Source organism: Lepisosteus oculatus, chromosome 23 (genome assembly GCF_040954835.1).
Source record: "Lepisosteus oculatus isolate fLepOcu1 chromosome 23, fLepOcu1.hap2, whole genome shotgun sequence".
In the NCBI taxonomy this organism is placed as follows: Eukaryota; Metazoa; Chordata; class Actinopteri; order Semionotiformes; family Lepisosteidae; genus Lepisosteus; species Lepisosteus oculatus.
Window position 1 is genome coordinate 13,764,481 of NC_090718.1, and position 24,458 is coordinate 13,788,938.

At 45.5% G+C, this 24,458-nt stretch overlaps 1 protein-coding gene across 11 annotated transcripts in view; it reads left to right on the top strand.

Moving 5' to 3' along the window:
- The window catches only part of gramd1ba (GRAM domain containing 1Ba), a 188,273-nt gene that overhangs the window by 43,394 nt on the left and 120,421 nt on the right, over positions 1 to 24,458 (top strand). The window contains exon 1 of one of the 11 annotated variants that reach the window (XM_069182764.1): positions 13,754 to 14,004. The exons of the other annotated variants lie outside the window; for them this stretch is intronic. The gene's annotated coding sequence lies outside the window, so the exon portion shown is untranslated. Of the gene's footprint in view, positions 1 to 13,753; positions 14,005 to 24,458 lie in introns of those variants that run through there. 11 annotated transcript variants of the gene reach the window in all.

Below are 24,458 nucleotides of genomic sequence, written 5' to 3' on the forward strand. Positions count from 1 at the left end.
GGACACTATACTGTAAACAGGTGCCGTCCTTCTGATGAGACGTAAAACCGAGGTCCCGACTCTCTGTGGTCATTAAAAATCCCAGGGTGTTTCTCTAAAAGAGTAGGGGTGTAACCCCGGTGTCCTGGCCAAATTTCCCATTGGCTCTTACCAATCATGGTCTCCTAATAATCCCCCTCTATGAACTGGTTTCATCACTCTGCTCTCCTCTCCACTGATAGCTGATGTGTGGTGAGCGTTCTGGCGCACTATGGCTGCCGTCGCATCATCCAGGTGGGGCTGCACACTGGTGGTGGGGGTGGGGAGTCCCCTTTACCTGTAAAGCGCTTTGAGTGGAGTGTCCAGAAAAGCGCTATATAAGTGTAAGCGATTATTATTATTAGTTGATGATGTGTCAGTTTGCCCATGCGATTTCATCATCTGGTTTCAAGCTGAGGGCAGCTCCTACAGACAACAGGACCTCACAGTTTTTGTGTCCATCTGCTCAGCCTGGCAGCTGAGACATGATGCACCACAGGCAGGCATTATTTTAAATGAGAAAATACAAATTCCTTATTTCCTCAGCCTTTTGCTTAGTATAATATCAGTTGAAGGCGTCTGTAGGCCGTAATTCTGTCTAAATTCCATTTCCCTGAGTGGCACTTGAACAGTTCGAGAGGTGCCTTACACCCCTAATCACGAGTTCTCTTGGTGTTGAAGTGCACTTTAACTGGAATCAGCTCTGCAGGATATGGTTGTGGTGACTCAGTGTGCAGTCTGAAGGGGGTGCAAGTGTGGGCCCTGTCTGCCCCACCCCACAGAAAGGGCTGTAGCCAGTCAACCAGTCAGCTTTTCAGAAAATACTAAACGTGGAGGATTAGCAAACACTGTGGAAGCTGCAAAGGAAATTAAAAAAAGATTTCGACAGAATTCAGCTCTAGGCAAATATCTGCCAGATGTTTATATTTGATGTAGACAAGTGAAAGATGTTATATTTTGGGTAGCAAAAATAGAACTTATGAAAAAAGCTTTCATGTTGACGCATCATTTTCATCTTCCAGGTGCTTTGGCGAAGCAAAAAATGCTATGATTTATAGTTAAAAATTTGGAGATTTTAAATTAAGGGTTGTGATGTTGCAATTGTACAATGCTCTAGTAAGACGTCATTTAGGTGAAAACATTACAGAAAGAGATAGCACTTCTCGGCAATCAGTCTAGAAAATCGTGATTAGATACATTTCCAAAGTTCAAAGTACTGTCTTGTGGTGACAGGCTAAAAGAGCCGAATCTTTTCAGAAATGACTATGAGGGGGCATGATAAAGACAGAGCCCTCAAGGCATTGGAAAAGCCTGCACTATGAACTTCATCACAATTAACAGTGAAACACAAACCAGAGGACACAAATGGAAGCTAAGGGAGTGAATTTAAAACTGAGAACAGAAGACATGTCTTTACACAAAGGGTTGTGGGGGTGTGGAACAGGCCACCCAGCCACACTCTTGGAGGTGAATACCCTGACTTCTTAAAAGAAGAGCTGGGTAAGACCCTCAGATCAATTAGCTGCTGACTACCAAACAAAGGTGCTGAATCCCATGCTCTCTTTATTCCTTCTACTGTCTCTGCTTTTATTTTATTAATAGGATATTAACTAATTACTCTCTGTATCCATGGCTGTCTGCCTGCAAAACGAGTCACAAAGCAGTGTAAAATGCTTGCTGTTTTAATATACAGTGTTTGCCAGTCAGTAAGTAGGTGGAACGGAAATGTTTCTTTCACTATCCACTATTTAAGTACAGCCTTGCATGTGAATAATGGGATTTGTAAAATGTTTTTTTAAATAATTTTATTGTAGCCTAACATTCAAATGTTAATACCTTTATAAAGTAGAGCTGCTACATCTTTAGGATACCTCAGTGCCTGTATGAGTTAATATAGTCCCCTGCTCGTGTATTTCTGGTCTCCTGTCTATCCCCCAAGCCCTTCTACACTCTATGGGTGACAGGGCCTTCTGCTGTGTCCCAGAGCTCTGGAACTCTATCCCTAAAGATAACAGAGTCACCTTCCCTAAACATCTTCTTTAGAAGGGCGGTTATTGAACTGGTTCTTTGTGGCCCGTTGCTTTCCTGCTGTATTCCATACTCCCATCTACTGTCTCATCTCAACGCGAATCTTTGTTGTTGTTCTGTAAAGCGCTTTGAGAGGCCACTCTTAAAGGTGCCGTATAACAATAAAATGTATTATCTTGATTATTAATGTAATGATGCAGCCAGAACCTGGGTATCTTGGAAGTTATGAACATCAAGAGAAAAAAAAAACATTTGAAAATCAGCTTTGTGCGACACAGCAGTGACATTGAAATGGAGCACAAGAAACCCAGATCAGACGCCTCGAGACATCCCTTCTGCTCTTGGCGAATTGACACCTGTTCTATTGCTCCTCGGAACCCACCCGCAAGAGATGTGCTGGGTGGTGAAAACTGGCTTCATTTGATGCTCCTGTTGCCAATTAGTGTGAGAGAGCAGGGCGGCGCAGTGGTTAAGGCCCCTGGTTCATAGTCTCAACATTGTGGGTTTGAATCCTGTAACAGCCTCAGCTGCATACAGAAAATGGAGGCAAATACTATATATAGTAGGTCACTTTTGACAAAAAGTGCCAGACAAATACAGGGCGGAGCTGTGACTCAGGATCTGCGCCTGTGGCTGGAAGGTTGCCAGTTCAAATGGCAGAGGACTCCTGCTCCGTTGGGCCCCTGAGCGAGGCCCCTCACACCAATTGCTCTGTATAAATGGCTGACTCTGCGCTCTGACCCCAGGCTTCTCTCTGAGCCTGTGTGTCTCATGGGGAGCAAGCTGGGGTATGTGAAAAGACAAATTCCTAATGCAAGAAATTGTATACAGCCAATAGAGCGATCTTATCTTACAGTAAATATAGAAGCTGCCATTTTGACTGTGTGAGTTGTTTGTTTACGATGTGTGGTTTCTTTTCGTCTCCCCCCTTGTTGTTTGTCATAGTGTGTGTGGGACGAGCAGTGCCCTGCTACTGCGCTGGCACTCTGTGGGTGTCTGTTTCACAACTACTGTGCCTTCCTTTGAAGAATTTAAACAGGGCTTATCTGATAGTGTTAAACACCACTGATGCTTGATAAATGAGCCGTTATGTTTTTTTTATCTCAAGTCTCGAATCTGTTGACACATTTAATGATAAATAAAGCAGCTGTGGATTCACATGACTAGATGAAAACATGCGTGAGGAAGTGTTTTGTTGTGCATTGTGGATTTTTCCTGCCCATTTCATTGTGTGTTAATGCAGTCAGGACAGCACAAAGATTTTCTCAAAGCGCAAAAAAGCTAGCCAGGTTATTTTCTTCCTGTTTCCCAGGTGTCTGTCCTGTTGGTTTAGAATTTAGGAACCAAAGATTATTCTCAATAATCTCAAGGAAAAAGCAAAGCAAAAATGTTAGAGCAAAATCTGACTTTTAAAAACAAAGCAGATCGAAACTGTTATACGTAAAATAAAACCGCGCCTTCAGAAAATGCGGATGAAAAGCCACAGTCTGTCAGAGTGATTATCTATTGTCGGTCCCTGGCGACAGAGATAATGGCTTGGACAGTGTTCATTAATGGTAAATCCCCTGCCTGATTTTCCTTCTTTCTGTGAGACTCAAACCCACACCAAGTGAGGGTTCAGAGTCAAAGAGCCAGTAATAACAGGAGGGCAAACAATGGCCGATCCTGACACATCTCTGATGACAAACCTTCAGTGGAAAAAATGCTGCATCTGAGTCAGGCTTCCAAAAGCTATGAAAACAGGTACACTTTGCAGTTACCATCTTTATGAAGCGTTCTCTTTGATCTATTTTTCCTTGCCTCACAGCAGCCCTGCTTTGAGAGAAAATGCCCTCCTGTGTTCATTACAAATTCCTGGGTCCATTGCAGCAATGATGGCTAAGCCCTAAAGCTTATAGAGGTATGAGGGAAAGACAGGGAGAGGGGATGAATATCCTGAGCGCAGTTCCTTCAGTGAACAGGAAGTTACAAAGACTCTTTCATAACGTTAACCCCTCGAGGTTAGATATGAAATTGTGGACTCGATCGTTCAAGACACAATCGGAGCTGAACAATTGTGTTCTGTGAGCAGCCTGTGTTAAAACTCACAGTCTCACGTGGTTGGTTATGTCACAGAGATGGTGTAGATCATGTTATTGTCTGAGGCCATTTTGTAATTCCTAGGTTTTAAAGCAGTAAATCCTTCAAGGACAATTAGGGTTGTTTTATTTCTAAATTATGAGGCTAAAGCAAAGCATAAGTCAGTAACTTTAAAAACCTGTAGTAGTTCTGTCTTATCCACTAACTGCTTTCAGTAGAGATATTGCTCTCTTATAGTAGTATTTTTAATTAGAAAATTGGATGCTGAAGTTCACTTTGCAATAACGAGTAATTCTGAAATCTGGTTTCTATTGAGATATTAATCTATTAAGATATCCTCTGGAAAACATACTGTATGTCTGTCATCTGCTGAAGAACAGACTACATTTGTCGATTCAGTTTTATATTTTAAAAACAGGGCTACTGAAGCAAGCAGAAATCTTGATTGATACAGTAGGTAACAATAACAATACCTTATACTGTAGCTCAAAGGGCTTTTAGGTATTTACAAGCAGGTCAGAGAGAGAAGAAAAAAACTAATAATAATAAAATTGGATAGATCCTTATGGAAACCTCCATCTATCTGTCCATTAAAGGAAAGCTGTTTTTTCCTGGTGTGGGTAATACAACCCAGAGCCTGGGCAGGACCGCAAGCACCTGGCAATCCTGCGGACTCCACACAGAAGGTGCCCTAGTCCAGAATCGAACCCGGGACCCAAGAGCTGTGAGGCAGCAGTGACAACTGTAACACCCCCATGCTGCCATTAATTGAAAACTAAAATCTGAAAATAGACAAATGTATTTTTATAGTGCTCACAATGTGATTAATTATACAGTGGGTTACAGGCCCTAAAGCTATTATTGGTGCCTACGTAACAGTGTGACTTGATTAATGCTATGAGGTTGCATAGCCTAGTCAATAGTACATTTTTAGAAACCCCAGTGTTCTGAGATTAGAAAGTACAAGCAGTAGAGGGGAAGAAAAAAGCACACTGGACTAAATACAGAGTGAGGAACTCATGAGAGGTGGGACTTCTTTTCTATATTTGAAAGGCCAGCTTGATTTTCTTGCACTTCTGTCTAGTGCACTGAGGCGTCACGCCCCACACCAGTCCTGAACGTTCACCCTGGGCCTCCTCTGTAGCATGGGAGTTGAAAACCTGGAGCCACGAGCTGCACCCATACCTGATCCCAGAGGAGAAGGATGATTCCAAGAAGCTCCTGTGGTTAGCCGAACCAAAATGAAAGCACAAAGCTGTCACGGACGCCCAAAGGGACTAACCGTGGAGAGCAGGAGAACGGATAAAGACCCATATGCGTAGCGGCGGAACGGGAAAAAGGCCCGGGCTCATTAGTGCAAAGAGTTCAGGAATGCCGTATAGAAACCAATGCCCTCAGGGAGCGGACGTGGGGCGATCTGGTGCTAGGCGGGTCTCAGGACATCCGAACGTCAATGCTGAGCGCGGGCAGAGTGCAAGACCCGGAAATATATAGCCCAGGGGAAAGAGAGGGACCGGAAGGACAGCAGGCAGGAAACTAGGGACAGGACAGAGTGGGAGCGCCCTCTGGCTGCAGAGGGCGTGACAAAAGCAAGACCTAATTTAAATGAGAATAAAATAGCTTGAAGGTGCAACAGGTGAGGTACTGTAGGAGGTTTTTCGTGAATTTCCCTTCCTGTCTGCGGAGGGATACTCAGTAGTTCGGGTGGGTAGCTGCGTCAGCATGCGTAGGCTGCAAAGGAACAAGTAATAGGTTTATTCCATGCTGAAAAGAGAAGAAAGAAAACAGCATTTTAACCGTGGAGCCTTTAAGTGTAAGGGATACTAAGTAGCTTGGTTCAAGCACAATTCCGGAAATATATTGTTTATATAGAGGTGCCACCAGTAACCGTGTAGGCCTGTGTGAAGAGTATGTCCATATGTCAAAGAGTCTGTAGATTTGGTAAGTGATGCCAGTCACTATCAGGCAGTTGGGTTTAAATAAAAACATACAGTAGGTACAAACAGGCCTGTTTATTATGTTGATCGTGAGCTCAGTTTCTTACCCTAGCAAGAACAAGGGCATGTTGTGTTAAACCTGAACCACACAAAAAATGAACATCCACTAACATCCCTGTTTCACCTGTCTCTTGCCGAAAATGAGTGCTGTTGATGGACTTTGGAGTCTCCAGAAATTCCTTTCAGGAGAGGCAGCCCAGCTACAGTACCAGCTTTTCCTCATTAGAACCAATCTCGCTTTTGTTCATAAATTGATCTGAGACCTTGAGTGTACAGTCTGGATTTCCCAAGAGATCCAGAAGGGCTGCCTGGGAGATGTGGGATTCTCACTTGCGTCATGGAAGCAGAGGGCTAGGCAGCTGTAAGCACCTGCACGCCCCCCCCCCGCTCCTAATCCCCCCTTGAGGTCGATTGATTAGAATGTAATACAGTCAAACCCAGGCTTCTGATGCCCGTCTTTCAGAGCAGCTGTCAAAACCTTTAGAATCGCTCAAAAGCTGAAACCGCCAGAAGCCCCTTGTTGTGTTCATTTTGCCCCGGTGTACCAGCGACTTCAAAGCCTCGGGGGGCAACCTTTTTTATCTCCCCTTTCATCTTCCTTTTCTTTCAAGGGAAAATGTCTGCACAGCACCCGGAGCCGTGGAAATATTGTACTTTAATTACGTGGCGCGATCGCACACGCCTCCCCCTTCTCAGTGGCGATTTGAAAACCTCACAGCTGGGTTAAAACAGCAGTGTGGGCTCAGCTATTTCAGGACTCCATCCCCGGTTTGCTGGTCATTGTTCCTGTGTGTGTGGCATTTGAGAGAGCTGGCCTCATTATCGAGGGCTTACTTTCATTAACTGTTAAGATGAATCTATTACTTAACTGATCAATTAAGTCAATGAATCACTATCGTTAATTAGCGTTGGTAAGCTATGGAGCTCTTTCCTGCTTTGGCGAGCTTTTTTGCAGTTTTTTCCGCATGTGTTTTAAACACAGTGTGAACAGTAGCCGCATTCCCACGATTATTTATTTCATTTCATATCAAAAGGGCAGTGAAACGTGACCTTTAAAATAACATCTATAAAAAATGATATCTTGGGATGTTTGTTTGTTTAGCGATTCCCTCAGCTTTTGTTATGTGGACTGTGATTTGTGCACTTAACCCCAAATCCTCTCCTGCAGTGCTAGACAGTTTGAGTCTGGGTGTGACCTGCGATGGACTGGCGTCCTGCCCAGGCTGTATCTTGCCTTGGGCTCATTGTCCCACGGCCTTTCTCCAAAAGAATAGGGATGTAACCCTGGTGTCCTGACCAAATTTTCCATTTGCTTTTTACCGATCTTGGCTTCCTAATAATCCCCATCTTTGAACTGGCTTCATCTTCATCCCCCTCCCATTGCTGATGTGTGGGGAGAGTACTGGCGCATCATCCAGGTGGGGCTGCACACTGGTGGTGGTGGAGGGGATCCCCATGACCTGTAAAGCGCTTTGAGTGGAGTGTCCAGAAAATCGGTATATAAATGTATTATTATATACTGTATATAAGAGAATTATTCATTATTCATTATTGTACCAGTTGGGAGATATAGTTAGAGTGGCCCCTGATGGTAGGAGTTGGTAGCACAAATGGGTAGTACTGTACAAGAGCACAGATTTCTCATTCTTACACGCAGGCCTGACCCTTGTGGGGAACAGTAGCCTCTTGGCTTGGCAAGCTGATCACCTGTGTTGGACTCCTAGTGCCACTGGGGCCCCTTATACTCCGGGACGCTCTCGGACAACCTGACCAGACTGTACTCTCCCATCAAGCAGCTTCTATTACAGTACATTTTGGGATAGCATTTTAGGGGCGATGATGATGATGTAATAAATTATTTACAGCTTTATACGGTATATATGTGTATGTGGGCGTGATATTGTAGCCTGTCTGTTCACGATCAACCAAACAGGCCACTGAAGACAGCAAAAAGATGTACAGTATGTACAAAAGCCTTTTGATGTCTAAGGAATTGGTATCCGTTTTCAGCATTTTTTTATTTAAAAAATAAAAAAAAATCACGGGTTACATCATGTCAAAATAAAACTTACAAATCTAGAAAAGACCTGTTTCACATTGTTCTTCAGAGAGCAAATTAGAGGAAGATGAGATGCTTTAATGATTTCTTCACTGATATATCCCTGATGACACACAATGCCTTCAGTTTGATTTGTTATCTGTGAAAGCCATGTGGCATTACAATCCTCTACTTCAAAACATCTTTGACACATTGTGACTCAAGAGGTTTTAGTATTCACAAAGTGCAGATAGTGATCAATGAGAAGGATCTGGTGCAGCAGAGAACTGAAGGGACTGGCATTACTGATTTTGATCAGCCACAAACAGCTCCTCAGCTGTTTTATTCATGTATTCTGAGCCCACGTTCATTTTTTCAGGTTGATTTCACAAACAAAATGTAAAAATAGTTCCTTGTGGTTAAACACCTTTGCTTTAAAACAAGGATCTCCCATGCCAGGCCTGGCTAGTCACAGTTACTGTAAATCACCAGTTACTAAAGATATGGAACTGTTGTTCTGCTGTGATCAATTAAAAAGGTGATTTTATAAATCAAATCAAATAAATAATTTAGAGATCATTTAGGACTAATATGTAAGTGCAGTTCACCCTTTAAAGATCAGATTGATTTTTATTGAACATATTACTTGATTGTTTCACCCATAACTTCATCAGACTAACTGAATTGGGGCTCTCCAGGGCTAAAGGTGGAGATCCCCGCTTTGAACAATCAGATTCGTGCTGGTGGGCGATCTCCCCATCTGCCTTATTTTCTGTAAAGGGCGGCTCGTCCACAGGGAGAAACTGATGTGTGCGAGCTTGTTTTTCCACCTCCGACTTCTAGCATAGACACCGGCAAACCTGCAGCGATCTGTACCCTATGGCAAAACCCACAACCATTTTTATTTCATCCATCCATTTTCTTACCTGCATTATCCAGTACAGGGCCGTAGGAGTGCCAGAACCTAGCCTGGCAGCAGATGGAACAAGATTGGGACACACACTGGACAGGGGAGACACAACACCAGGGCCATTTTCCCCCCAGAAGGCCATTATCCTACCAGTATGCCCTTGGTTTGTGGGAGGAAACCCACACAAACATGGGGCACACATACAGACTCCACACAGACAGTGCCGTGCTACCCACTGCTCCATCATGCCACCCTTCTTCTCCACCAGTGTATTACTATTGTCGTATTTATATGAGACTTTGGAGCCTTGTGTATCGAGACTGTTTCTACGGTATCTCGTTTTGATTTTTAAAAAATACAAATATCTAAACGTTCCATTTTTCGGTGCTTTGTGAAAAAGACTGCAAAGCCTGCTGTTCCAGCTGAGCGAATCACGGCAGACAGGGGGGTGTTGCATATTCTTAACAGCTTGTGTGTTGGAAACCCAAAGGCTCATCTGTTACATCCATTTAAGAGCGGGCATTGGCTGGGCTACATTTGTGATTCATTATTTGGATGTTCAGTTCAGTTCCTGATCAGTCTGAACATTAATTAAGTCAGTATTAGAACATACATAATGCGTACTGCAATTTAGAGGCACAGTGTATTTTATTAAAGAATTGCAGGGCAGAGAGTGGATAACAATTGGACTGTGTATTGATTTCTATTCTATCAGTATAATTCAGTAGGTGCTGTCTGAAGCATAATGACAGCATAAACATTGCATTCAGAGAGTATAAACGTTTCTTCAGCTGAATCTCAGGTCAGGTCAGTCTAAACCTGCTTCCTCTTTTTAAGCATTTGAGCAGCAGAAAGAGGACTGTAGCATAAAAACTGAACTGAAGGGCTATTTTAAAATGCAGAACTGAGGACTACCTGACTGCCTGGGTGTTTCCACTGTTGACGGGAACCGTCAGCGCAGCTGCTCGCCAATCCCTGATGAAGGTGGGAAACAAGGGTCAAGTGCCTTCGGTCGTGGCCGTTTCCGCTCGCCAAACTCAGAAATCCATCTCAGAAAATGAAGGATTGAGCACAGGGATACTGCGGATGAAAATGAAATTAAAAAAACATGTATTCCCACTGCCTTTAAAAAACCCCATTTCCAGTTGGTAATCTTTGACTCACAGTAGCCCGTGGGTCAACATCAAAAACTGCTTTATTGCTCTGTAAAGCGTCATCTGTCATACCTAATACGTATAGCCAATTGAGACGGTACTTTGTCATGAGGATCAAATAATAATAACTGCACTTGTACAGTATCACACTTTTTCATCCCAGTAGTTCCCAGAGTGCTTCACTTACAGTGGGGTTCCCTCCTTATCTATCACAGAAGTGCAGCCCTCTTTTGGGAGACACAGGTCTGCCATCAAGCCCCACGGCACAGAAGAGGTCACTACATGGTCACTACACCTTGGGGAACGAATACATTGCCCGACTGTCCAGTCGCTCAGCTCTATTCCGGAGTCACCATTCGTAAGAGAAGTGGAAGAACAGGGCAGCAGGCACCTTTTGACAGGAGCAGGGAAGATAAAATATCTCATGATGACAGTCGGGAGCATCATTAACAAGCTGTAGTGTGGCTGAGCATCTCATTAGACAGTTAATGCGGTCCGGACAGCCCACCACTTGCTTTAAACATGACTCATCTTTCAAGACGCAAGGCGAATATGCCTGCAGGACAAACAGCCGCTCTGTAAAGTATGACAAATGATAGTGCCCTTAAAACAGAAAACAAAAACGCAGGGGAAATGAATGCTGGCACACACAGAAGGGCATTCAAGGGTAGCATTCAGACCAGAGCCACACCGAGGGGGTGGAGGAGACAGCAGCTCCACACTGCAGTCCAGGCAGTCTGAAAGGTCTTGATTTGTATTCTGAAAAAGGAAAATGATCATATTTGCAAGGCATGTAGACAAGAATGCATGACTGGGCACTTCCAGAAAGTCCCTGAGTCTGCTTCGGTCTGATGGCTCAGCGAAAGTGTGATCAAAGTTCACAGGATTCTTGTGCTTTCGGCTTTATTTGCTTGACATTAGATCCGCGCAGTAACCTTGTACTAGAGCTGTCCCGGAGTCTTTATTTCTCTGAAACAGTGTCTAGTCATTGCCTACAGTGTGTTAAGACACACCTGTGGCACACGAGCACAGTGCCTTCCCATGCCTTATGTATGACATGTCTTTCACATGTGGGCCATAACCGTTAGCTTGAAAAAAGAACTGGCATTGCACTGTAATGTAAAGTGACATGCTGGCAAGAACTGTCGGCACGGGTCTGCACATTTCCAGTGATTTCCAGTGCCCAATCGCCATCCACTATGGTCTTTCTGCAAAAGACAAGACATAAAGCAACTTAAAGCACCATGAAATATTCTCTCTCGGCTCCTGGAGTTTGGAAGGAGTTTCCTCTGTTTTATTGCTCTCCTTTTTTTCACTGCATGCTCAAGAGCATACAGTGTAGTAACAATTATGCTGTACAGTTTGGGGGATATCAGTGAAAAAAAAAAAACAGAAAGATGTTGTTACCAGGCAACAGACTCCCAGGTTGCAAGTCTGTAAAAATAGATCCTGGCATCCGAGAGTACAACTGCTCATTTAATTGCAGTGATTTGATCATGTGAGCAGTGAACTGTAGCACTATGGTGCCAGAGTACATTACACTACACAGGTCCTGGGAATCATAGCCAGTGTGCTCTCACAAGACATGAACATACTGTATGATACATTAACATTTTAATCATTCCAAATAGGAAAAACTGCGCAGGCAAAGTATAGAGAGGTAATGTTCTTAGTGTTGCACAGCCTGGAATGAAACTCCACTGCGTCCAGCCTCTCATCTGTCTTAAAATTAAACTGTTTCTATCCTTTTTTTACCTTGCCAGTTTTTTTTAGGTTCGTTTCTCAATAGGGGAAAACTAGCTAATCAATCGAAAGATCCCACCCAGCCATTTCTTGAAAGTAGCCAGGGTATTGCCTACAACAACATGGATGGGCAGCTTGTTCCACACCCTCACCACCCTTTGTGTAAAGACATGCCTCCTGTATCCAATTTAGTCTTGTCCTTCCTACCAGCAATCAGACGTGTTTCTCGCTGGGATTTCTTTTGGTCTTGGTGTGCTGGTTCTTTATTTGTGAAGTGCAGACTGCCCTGTGACAATACTGGTGCTGTTCCTTTCTCTTGGGATGAAGAAGCCGGTGCTTTCTGCTGTGTGTGATTTGTACTTCTGAAGCCGCGACCGACTGGGAAACATTCCGAGCGGTGCGCCGCGTCCCGGGAATCTCCATGTGGCCAGAGCCCACCTGCCGTTCCCGCGCGACGGTGACACAGGAGCTCTGTGGGTCGAGCTGAGCCAGAGCTGTCTGGAGCACAGACGCAGAGAGGGGCTGAATGGGGCCCAGTGTGCGAGATGAACGAGCTGGTCTGCGGGGACTCGGGACTCGGGACTCGGGACTCGGGACTCGGGACTCGGGACTCGGGACTCGGGACTCGGGACTCGGGACTCGGGACTCGGGACTCCGGGGGGGTTTGGCAGCCGTGAGATTTTCCAAGAGGAGCTACAATTGTGGTGCCTTGGAAAGAAAGGGGAGCGGTGCCGGGCCTCAGGCCTCGCGCTGCCGTCGCTGACCGGGACTCCACGCCCCCCCGTGCTGTCAGCCTGTCCCCTCTGTCTGGTGGGTGTGTCTGCTGCTCGCTCGGTCTTTGAGCTTCGGGCATTCAGAGGCCCCTGGCAGAAGGAGATTGGAGTTGCGAGTAACTGAGTACGTTGTGTGTTGTGTGTATGTTATGTTAGGGTTTATGGTGTGAAGTGGCATTGGGAGCTCTCTGCTGGGCGTTGAAAGCACACCCCCTGTGTCAGTGAGCCAGGTCTGATAGTGCTTGCTCTGCCCAGTCTCAGCTGTGCCACAGGGGGGGACGTCAGACCTCCTTCACCAGCACCAGGCTTTTACTCCCGTCAAGGAAAAGACCCCAGACTCAACATTGATGCTATTCAGACAAACATCTTCATTATTTTATTATTAAGCAACAGTAAATGGTCCCCACGTGTTCTTACTGTATGTGTTTCAGATGGTCTTCCAGCCGTAAGCTTAGATCCGATCTGCTTACAGTATAGTGCATTCATACTTTAATCTAACGTTGTTAATGTCGTCAAGTCACGCTACAGTATTATTATTTTTTTCATTAGTTTGTCGTGTTTCAGATGGCGCCTCTAGCGCGGCTGCTCTGCACGCTGAGCGCTGATGTGTCTTTGAAAACAGCACTGTACATAAGCGGTGATCCCCCCCCCCCCAACAGGACACGCGTCCGACTAAACTGGCTGAGGTCCGAGCAGTCGGACTGGTGTTTCTGCTGGCGCGCTGTCCCGGGCGTCATCCGCCAGCCCCGCAGCCTGACCGCCCGGACAGCGTGTAACGGGACGCGGCCTCTCCTCCCGGGGCGAGCGCGGATTGGCCCGCTGGAGCGGCGCTCCCCGATTGGCCCGCCGCCGCGTCAATCTCCCGCCGCGCAGCTCGCTGAATGAACCGCTGGCTGCCGGGATCTCCTATGTCTCCCCAACACGGGGTGCGTCTGCGGAAACCCTGACCGTAGGGCGCCTCTCAAACTCTAACACGTATCGGGGGGGCGCCGCAAGCTCACCGCGGCTCTGAGCCGCTGTAGCGGGTTTGGAAGAAAAGCGTTGAAAAACTCGGGCTGGCAGACATTCAGCTTTATGTCAACATGTCCCCTCCCCTCTGCCGGCTAATGGTACACGTCTGCAAAAAAAAAAAAGAGAGAAACAAATCTGCGAACTGGAGCTGAAATAAAGTAAAATGAAATGAAAAATGTCGGCTGCAGCGTTAACGTCAGGTTGAGCAGCAGCGAGCAGCAGCGGACCTGGCGTGCGTGAGGCGCCAGCGAAGGTAGGATTGGGTCCTGGACGTTTCTTGATGTCGGTTTTTTTCTACTTCCCTTTTACCTTTCCCAGTCCCAGTGCGGGATTTGCGAGCGGGGATGCCGGAGTGGGTACCCGCTGGGCTCTGGCTCAGATCTTGGCTTGTTGCGGCGCATCGGATAACTTGTAGCCGTTGTCCCTCCCGAGTCGGGCAAACTTTTCCCCTGCCGTGGTTTTCCGCCTCGTCTGTGGCCTCTTGCTCAGCTCTTCTGCTGCGCGGTCCTGTTTGCGGACAGACAGCAGGTGTGTTAGTTGTGGTTGTTGTGATGCACTGTGTGTTTGAAGGCTCTGTTGCCCCGTGTGTGATTGGCAGGGGCAGCAAGTGGTGGTATCCAGTATATCGCCACTGGGTCGTATACTGTATGGATCATGTATTTTGGAGCTGTGGTATTCAGAATCCTTTCTCCCCCAGTCTTTTTTGTCGAGAGAAATGTGTGGATTGTAATGTGTTGTCCTTTTTCGTTGCGTGTCAGACTTTTACAGTATCTTGACCACTTACTGTACCTGTAGGGTTGATTCATATGCATTAGGTCTGCAAGAAGTTTTAACGTGGAATTTGTGGTGTGTTGATATTTAGGTGTTATGTAGCTTTTGGGGGGCATTTTGTGTAAGGAGTGCAAGCACTCTTGCAGAAAAATCCAACAAGGTCCCTGTTTCTGGTGAGGTGAGACTTTCAGTCGATGTATTCATAAATCCCACGCTGCTCTGCTGTTTGTCACTGTGCAGCCGTCTTCACTGACTGGGCAGTCAAAGGTCCGCTTGAAGATGAGCTTGGGATGGTTGTGATGGCTCTCAAGACCTGCGGAGTCAACCTCGATCATGGGATGTAAACCAATCACTCTTGGAGTAAAGAGTGTTTTTCGTGCCTTTTATCTGTAGTCTTTGCAATAAACTGGCCACTGTTTTTATCTTTCCCTCACTGTTTTAAAGTTTGTGCCCGTGCCAGTCAGAGAGCTTGCAAAAAAACAGTGTCACAGTGTTAAGGGAAATGGAACTGTCACAGAAAACTGCAACTGGAAAAATGATTATTCGTGTGTTACAGATGCAACTTCATAAACCTTTTTTTTGGGGGGTAGGGGAAAGAATTTTTTTATATTAAAGTTAAGATGTGTTTTGGGGGCTGACAGAAGGTGTAGGGCTTCTGATGTGGTCCTTTGGAAATATCTGATCATATCTGACATTGTTCTTCCATCGCTGTCTGACGACTGAGGTATAGAAGAAATGGAGCTTTTTTTTGCTTTAAATTGCACTTGTGGATTCATCGCCAAAGGGTTCAGGGAACCCGTCGTGTCTGGAGTGCGGCGCAGTTTCGTGTCTGTCCCGAGTGTCTCCCGTGCACGGCAGCGCCTCCCGGGATGCAGTTCTAAAAACCCGGCTCTTAAACATCCCCCGGCCCCGCTTTCTCTCCTCGCCCCCCGAGTCTGTGGCCAGACACCGCTTTGATCGGCCCCTGGCAGGAAGTCACACCTACCTCACCCACACCCCGCTGCGCCCCTCACCTCAAGAGCCTAGAGGGTGCTGTAACCCCTCCACTGCGCTGGGGAAGCACTAGCAGCCCGAGCTCATCTGCTCAGACTGACGGCGTGCTAGGAGCGTCATGATCCCGTAGGTCACAGGTCAGATGGGTGAAAGGTCAGCTTGTCCTGCCTGAATGGGAGGCACAGCCTGAAACAGAGTAAGGGATGGTGGAGAGGAAGGAACTCTTCCCAGTAAACCACAGGAACGAAATGCAGTGAAAAGCCACCAGGTTTATCAGCACTCCATTTTACGTTTACTAAATGAAGTTTTATGGGCATGAAGTCTTAATCTGTGAAATCAGCACTGAAAGCTTTAGTATCTGGAGGGTGGATTGTTCCTGGCTGCACTCATACAACATGTTCGTAGTCTTTTTGGTAATAACACACGCATTGATCCTTTTTCATTCTGTAGGGACCTTGTCTTGATTTTGTTTCTGAAATATTCAGCGTATGGTAGGTGGCGATGCCTCAAAAATGGGAAAAAAGATCACTGCTTCCCAGAAGAAGTAGTATCTGAATAAGAGAGTAATAACCAGGTCTCACAGTTTTTGTGTAAAGTGGCATTTTTGCATGCATTAACTAGTAATGCTCAGAGCTGTCCTTTCCTTTCCCAGAGTTTTCATCATGATACCTCGTGAGACATAGACAGTACAGCTGAGGAAATCGAGATTTTACTTAGATTTTACACGGCTTCGTCCATGTGTTTTCCATCCTGTCAGCTGTCGATGTACGTTTCCCTGGAGACAAGAATGAGACTGTGTTCCAGTAAGCAAAATTTGAAAGCTTTCAGGAATTAAAATGTATTTTCTTTTCCATGCTCAACTACTTACCTGGGATGCCTGGCCACTCAAATTTAAACAGACCTCACAGTGAGGCTACAGGCAGCGCTGAAGAGGTAAACACGGTGGTTAAGCTCTGGGATTCATCCTGTCTCGGCTGGGGACAATGGGGATCTTTCTTTAAACACTGCCTAGAATTCCAGTTATTTTAAACGGTGCTGGAGGAGGAAGGCTGTGGGATGTGTAATGTGTAGCTCCGACAGACACAGACTCTGACCTAAGTTTAACTCCACCGATTGCATTTCCTGCTCAGAGGTGGAGGGTACCAGCAGTTCAGGTCTCTCCTGCATCCTGGGGAAGAGACACAAAACCACCTGGTTAATAGCTAGGTTCCAGTGAACTCTGGAATAACAGTCCCTTGTGTTGATGCGAGATTTAAGCATTTAATGATTAATGAAGAATTCCTGTATTCATAACCCTTTACATTTTCACCCCCTGCAGTATGTACTGTAGTTCCACCTGGGCGACTCATGGCAGGCCTTATGCTCCAGTGCACAAGAGATCGGGAGGAGACGTGAGAACGTGATTTACCAGTTAAAATGAGGTGGAAATGGAGGGAGGCCAGGCTGTGCCAGCCCAAACTGGGAATCAGCCAGGATGCTGGGGTCAACACCCCTGCTCTTACGAAAAGCCACGTGATCTTTCAAGGCTGAGTAATCCAGCGACTGCTGGATTCTCTCGGAGATCTCTCATCCCAGTTCAGAGCAGGCCCCGTCTTTCTGAGCTGCATCCCAATAAACCACATCTTGCCTTGAGTATTTACGCATTGCTCAAACATTTAGAATTGTGTTTGCAATTCTCTTTACAAAAGTACTCCATCTATGTGGAAGAGATCCTTTCCGTGTTTTTCTGTTCCCCCAGTTAACATAAAACATGTTTCTAGCAAGCGTGGCACACTGAAACCACCATGTGCCCCAGTGGTGCTGATGGCTTTGGTCGCAGTGCTTTCCCACTGTGCTTCAGTTCTTGTTTTAAGCTCTCTTCCTGTTGGCGTGGGTTCACTGAGGCTTGAGCTGTATTCACGATCGCAGAGAGAGAGCTTGACCACGTCTCTGGGCGCTTCAGCGCTCCAGTCTGTCGTTCAAGTTATTTTTGCATCGGTTTCCAGCCAGCCGCGTGTGAAGAGCTACACCTGAGTCTGCCGGGCCCCTGAGTCTGCACAGCCTGTCCCCACCAGTGGCTCACTCTGCAGACGCCTGGGCCTTGCCTCAGTGAGCTTCCCCCAAGGACTCTGGGGCTCTGGCTTCGGTCCACAAAAACGCTGCGAGCTTACAAACGGTGGTGTTTGTTCCAGTCTTGAACTGAAACTCCAAGATAAATGAATTCTTGAAGCATTTCTTTAAATATTTACAGAGTGGGTGTCTGCAGGCAGTGGGGAGTAACAAGTCTGTACAATGGTGTGATTTCAGGAACTTTAAATTTAGCAGTCGGTTTGTCATTCTGGTTTCCAGAATGGACTAATGTGAGGCGGTTTTTCATGACCAGCTTTCTGGCAAGTTGCTTTGTGCCTCACCATGACGCCAAGCATAGTGGGATACTGAGCTGTGTTTAATAGTGCTCTGTAGAGTGTTGTGTTCATTGCAGAACACCGTCTATGTGTCTGTATCTATATGCTATACAGAACTCTCCTGCTTTAGCAGCTAGATTGTCTTGAATAATCATTTGTGGAAGCAGGCAGTGGATATACAGTCTGCTAGCTGTCGTGTCATGGCAGTGTCGTGATGCTCACACCTTTCAATGTGTACTGGACTCTCGGGGAATTGTGAGGCTTCCTCCTGCCCTGTGACCGTGTTCCACGCTGGGAGGACCGGTGGGCTGGAACATCATCTTGTTGGATGTTCGCATGCCGATCTCTCTCGACCGATAAACGTGGCCCCCCTTTGTTGGCATCGAAAGCCGTGTCTGTATGCGCACGAGTGCCTATTCAAATCTGCATCGACCGTAAAAGCCACGTGTGTTACTGTAATTCAGGGTTCTGAGAGCAGCTAAAGAAGAACTTCCTGGCACCACAAACGCCATGCTCAGTTCAGTAGCGCTGTGGATAGATTTAGCTCTCATTTCTACTCTTTCAAACCCCATGGGTGGTGTTGTTGTTGGTGGCTCATAGGTACTATGTATATAGTTTTAGTCATATGTGACGATTCTTGACCCCTTTCAACTAATGCTGTTATTTCTTAAAAGTCTTATCTTTTCTTCTCATCTTGACATTTGGCAAGTAGAGAGATTTGCACTACATGTGGCCTCATACTAGAGAAGAATGAACATACTGTACCTGCACTATTGTTCGAAATCTAAGATGATTGCTTTAATGACTGTCTTTCTTACAGTGCACTCAACACATTCTCTTCATAGTTAGGTACTGTATGCCAGGGGAATAATGCAGCAAAAGCACGTGAAAGGCCTCCTACTGTGTCTGCTGAGGAGAGTTAGAGCATTAAAACACAGGCCAGTCACTCTGGTCTAGAGGGTAGAGGGTGTCAACTCTACAGTAGGGCCTTTAGTTTTGTCAGAAAGACATGCCTTCACTCTTATCACCTGCAAGGTGAGTTATACTAACCACACAGAGTGTACCTGCTTTGTAGCATACAGTAGGACAGAGAGGAACCAGACTGGGCAGTGAGGGGAGCCAAGGATCGACACTTTATAGAAGTCACCCTGTTGTTCACTGTCCCAAATCAAACAACACAGGAAGCTGATTGTGGGCTCAATCCATGGAGGCATCCAGATTTTTCTTGCTGTCAGCCATTCTGTCTCGGGTAAGATCTGGGGCCAAAGGCTTCCAGAATAGAACAGAACAGAACCACAGCAGAACCACATTTGTTCATCTTTAATACTGTGCTATTTGGCCTGATTCCCCTTCATGAACAGACATTCTGAATGTTATATTTCTGTCATGTAAGGAGGCACACTCAAGAAAAGGCTTGAGAGCACACCCTCAGCAATAAAGAAATGGAGGAAACCGCACACTTAGTTTCTCTTTAAAAATTCATTTAACCATTCCTTAACACAGAGGACAAATAGTCCTATGTTTTGAAACTGACGTGTCCGTTCCTTGTTTTTCAAAACGACTAATTTCTTTTAACTTGCATATGTTTAAGTGCTTCTTTAGTGTTTTTCTTTTTGCCTGGTTGACAGTTCTTGAGAGGTTTCAGATAAAGCCCGTGAAAAGATAAGAGCCTGCTGGGACCTTTGTTCACACACTGCGATTCACATTCATCATCATTTTAACTGGGGCAACGTTTCTGACAACAAAGTTTCCAGTTTGTACTTTAAGCTTCTCTCAGGACTGATGCATTTGGCGCGCCCAAGTTATGGCAAACGCCAAGCAATGGTGCAACAGTGGTCTGTTCTCTAACAACGCACATAAACTGGACTTCGATCGAGACTCAGACCCCCTTCTGCACTGGGCAGAAAGATCAGTCTGCCTTCATGTGACCATGCCTGTGTAACGTCAGTTGTGTCCTTTATATGCACTTACTCTATACCTAAAAAAAAAAGCTGCTGACTCTTCTATTTAAACCAGGACGTTACATCCTTCTCTGTTGTTGTGGTTGCTCTAAACCAGCCATCCCGAAGCGGTTCACATCCTGGATAACAATGGCAGCTTTCTCTGTCAGCGCCCGAGTTAGCCTTCATGCTTCCCACAGGGAGTTTGTGTGTGTTTTTCCCCCAGCTCGGTTTCCTCCTGAGTTTGAGGCGCGTGTTTCTGAACGGCCCAGTGCCCAGGGTGCGCAGTGGTGTGGTGCCGCCGGCCGCCCCGGGCTCGGTGGCTCAGGCTGGAGTCAGGGGCCCTCTGGGAGCTCCAGACAGGCAGCGCACAAAGAGCACGCTGAGCGCAGGCCTGCGGAGGAAGTGGTTTCCAGTAAAGGTCAGTCAGCCCTGAGACAGCTCTCCTGCTGCACTCGGCACTGCTTCCCTGGCGCCAGTTTGATAGTTGCTGTGGATGCAGCACTACCTTGTCTTATTTTTATCTTTATTGAGAAGCCATAAATGCGGTGTTGTTTTTTGTGTTTGCCCTTGATTAATAAGGAGCTCGCCTTTGTCTTCCCTAGTGAAGTGATTTTTGGATATGCATAGCAGGTTCAAAAATGAGAAGTTAGATGCTTACTTGCAATGCATCAAGGATCCCGTTTAGGAAGCTGAGTAAAGTTTATGTTTAGAGAATTAAAGTGCTTTATCTCATCTCACTAAATGGCACCATAGTAATATGACATTCCTAATCCACTGACATTTCATTGCTGTCTTGTCGATTTTGAATTAGCCTTAACCTTACACTGTTTTGACTGTACAGCATGTGTGTTTATTAAAAACGCTTATCTTAAAAACAGCAAGCCTTATCAGGAGAATTGAACTCATCCGAACACAGACTGCATGAGAATACAGCAGAGACAGCAGGAGAATAGCTAAAGAAGGAAAGACAAACAGGATCAGCCCTTAGAAGGAGTGTGGTGATGGATATTTCATATTTTGTATGAATAAAGGCAACTGTTTCAGAAAGAGTATTTCTGCCTTTGAAACTCAAGTGCCCATACCAAAGAAAAGGGGAAGGAATTAGTCCTGCCTAACACAGTTAATTTAAATTAGATATATTTTCAGAGTGAGAATTAAGTTTTCATGGTATGTCTTTGCAAGTGGTGGAGTGGAAGGATTATTTCATCTAATTAAATTAAATGAGAAAATGCCCTGCTGAGCAGTGTAAACTACATAATAAGAACAAGGCGGAGAAGTGGAATTCACAGCTCTGTAGTCCACAGGAGCAGAGAGGTTCACTTCACGCTACTGCAGTTTGAGAATCTGTTCAGGTATTTTGATAGTACATTAAATCACCAAAGGCACACACGAAGTCACTTCCTCAGAATCAACACCGGCGCACCGTCCTGAAGACTGAGACTGAGGCTGCCTGGGCACCGACTCCTCCCTCCGCGGCACAGCGTGCCACAGGCACTCGTTCTGCCCTCACCCAGGTGTGGTGGGGCCGCCTGTCTTGAGCTCTCTCGGCTTCACAGTAGTTGCTGATCAAATAAAACGATGGCCTTTGCCCTCGATGTTTAGTAAGGGGAGGCCGTGTCAGTGGCCCATGCCTGCGCTGGAGCCGGGCTCCAGTCAGCCCGTGTGCAGATGACAAGTCCCTGGGAAAGGTCACTGACAAGGTTCTGCTTAATTAAAGGGGGATATGTAATTACTGTAGAATTATGTAATCATGGTGATGAATGCTAGTTACAAGCTATTTGCAATAATTTTTTCAAAGATCATAATGATGATGATAGTAATAGCTTTGTAAACATAAAGTATTTAAACACACAGTGTATATCGAGAGTAAAATACCCGAACCTGTGTACTATTTTTAAATAATAATACATAAGGGGAAACTATTTTTATCGATTAGAAGAAATTATCTGAGAAGATCACTTTATAAGACATTATAAAGACAATATTTTAAAAGGCAACAAGAGCAATTCTCAACCTGTTGAGCAGTGATTTGGTTTAAGGAGTCATGTGCAGACCTTTATCTCAGGCAGCTTTCGTGTACGAAGGACACCCAGCTGTGCTGTTCATTCATTCTGCCTGACCAGAGCACTGTGCAAGAGACATTTCTGCTGTGAACAGAGCTTTTTCATGACAGGGATTCAGGTTTACAGTGCTGCAGGGGTGGTTTAATCTGAGCTTTTACTGGATGTAGGAAAGATGCTTTTTTCCAACAAATCCCCAGATGGAAAGAGTTACCAGAGATTAAACTTGGATTTATGGTATTTTTCAGTCATGAGACTAATCCGAGTCTGAATGGAGCCCTCTGCCAGGCTGGGCAAAGACGGGCTCTTTGTGCCTAAGACGAAAGCCTTGTGCTCGGGCAGGATAGCTGGGGTGGTATAGGAACTGGGCGCACCCATGGATCGAGGCTTGAGGTGGCGATAGGGGAAGTGTCAGCCCTCAGTTTTGTGCATGTGAATTCCTTTGACACGCGATAAAGCATTTAGCACCTACAGTCTAATCTCTTCAAAAGGCCGCATGTGGAAGTTGTGCAGGCCCAGTGTCGCCACAGAATCCAGGCTGCCTCTGTGCGCGCACGCGCACACACGCACACGCACACGCACACGCACACACACACACACACACACACACACACACACACACACACACACACAGTGCATGCAGTGGCTTTCACGGGTCTTGAGTCACTGGAGACCAGGAGTATTGTGCTTCAGCTGAGCCAGTTAAACCAATGATTTAAGGGCAAGTGAGTGTTGCAGTTTTGCACACTGAGAAACCACTTATTACCTTTACCTTGTTTTTATAGTCAGAATACTCTTTTTCTGGGTGTTGATTTCGGTTTAGTTTTTTCCTCCTTTCTTCAAGATTGCACATTTCACTCGGGGTGGCAGAGCACACTTTATGGCTGTGGACAAATTACCAAGTGCATTTGTTTGTGCTTTCCTGCCTTTGCAGATGGATCAGTGGCTATAACAGGTACTCAGCAGGTTGCAGGGGTTTATTAACAGCTTTAAACTAAGAACAAGTCTTTAAAGAGAGTAGTTTTGATTCAGAATTCCAATTAAATTCAGAAAACGTGTCACAGGGCTTATTTATATTCAGCTGAAAAGCAATAGTGTGCGTCAAGTGCACTGCATTGACTATTATAATCCTTGCAGTGTGAGATTGTTGCTGTTTTTCTTTCATGTGTGTGCTGCAGTTGTGGAAAATGATGTTAAAAGAGGTCTTAACAATGCAGAAAGTAGTTTAGTTGTTAAAAACTGATGTGATTTGGTGAGAAATTTCTTTTAAGTACATATAATTGTAAAAGACTTAAAGTAGGCACTTAAACCTTATGGGTTTTCATCGCATTTTACTTTCGTACATCCATTATTGTCTGATATCATCATCGTCATCGTCATCGTCATCATCATCGTCATCGTCATCATCCCTGGTTTTCAGCACTTTAATGTGGAAGTCTAACACAATTGGAAACGTACAGTCCTAGGCAAAGTGCTTTTAAAAAGAAGGCAATGAATCTCTTTGGTGGCCACGTGGAATTCCCCAAGGAAGATGTAATTTTTTCTCTGGGTAATTACTTTAAGCTACAGAAAGAAACAGAAGACAGTTACTTACTGAGCACTGGGAGCAGGTTTCAGAACACTGTGTCAGTAACAGTCTTGTGGTCTCTGGAGCTCTGTGTGTTTTACTCATTCCCCACAAGATATTGAAGTGTAACCAAAGTCACTAAAGAGAGCTCCTCCGTTTCTACAGTGTTGGGTTTGCAGTCTGCAGCACAGTTCAAGCACTATGCAAGATGCCAGACTGTGGAATGCCTGGCATGCCTTTTCGATCCAGTGACTGGGGATTCAAGCCTGTAAGGCACTTGATTCTGTACTGTATATTGCTATATTCTTTAAAGAGTGAAATAGACATTTATATATGACAAAGGACATATATAGAATCAAATGAGGGCATTTTAAAAAGAAATGAAGACCTCTGTTTCAGATCTGCCCTGCTGCACAAGCAAGTCCTTGTTGTAGGAAATGGGAAACACAGTAGGACATTTGTGAGTGTGTGTGTTTGTACATGAAAAGAAGTACTGCTGTAAATAGGCCCTCAGAAAAAAAAAGTAAATACTTTTGGAAAGAAACGCAGAAGAGCTCAACTTTCCTCTGCCTGCTTGCCAACACACAATCAAAACGTTATGTTCAGTTTCAGCTGCTTTTTCCAGTTTGATCGTTAGGCAAGACTGAGGAGACAGTGTTGCTTGGACGTGTTTCTTTTTGACAGCAATTCAGGCTGTCTGCTCAAGACTGAGAGCCACATGGGAGTGAGGGCAGTGCAGCTCGTGACCCAGCCATCCCTCCAGAGCCTCACATTGATCAGGCTCAATCACACCTGTGATCTGGGCCACCCAGAGCCCCACACTGTCAGCTCAGGCTTGGCAGGCTCTGACCTGTGACAAGGGCATCATTTTGTGAGCTTTCCTTGGCTTTTGTTTTACCCTGTCAGGTGAAACAGAACTCCTCCGGGAAAGAGACAAAGAGGTCAAATCCATCTTGGTTGCTTAAAATGAATGAAGGTACCTCGAAAAG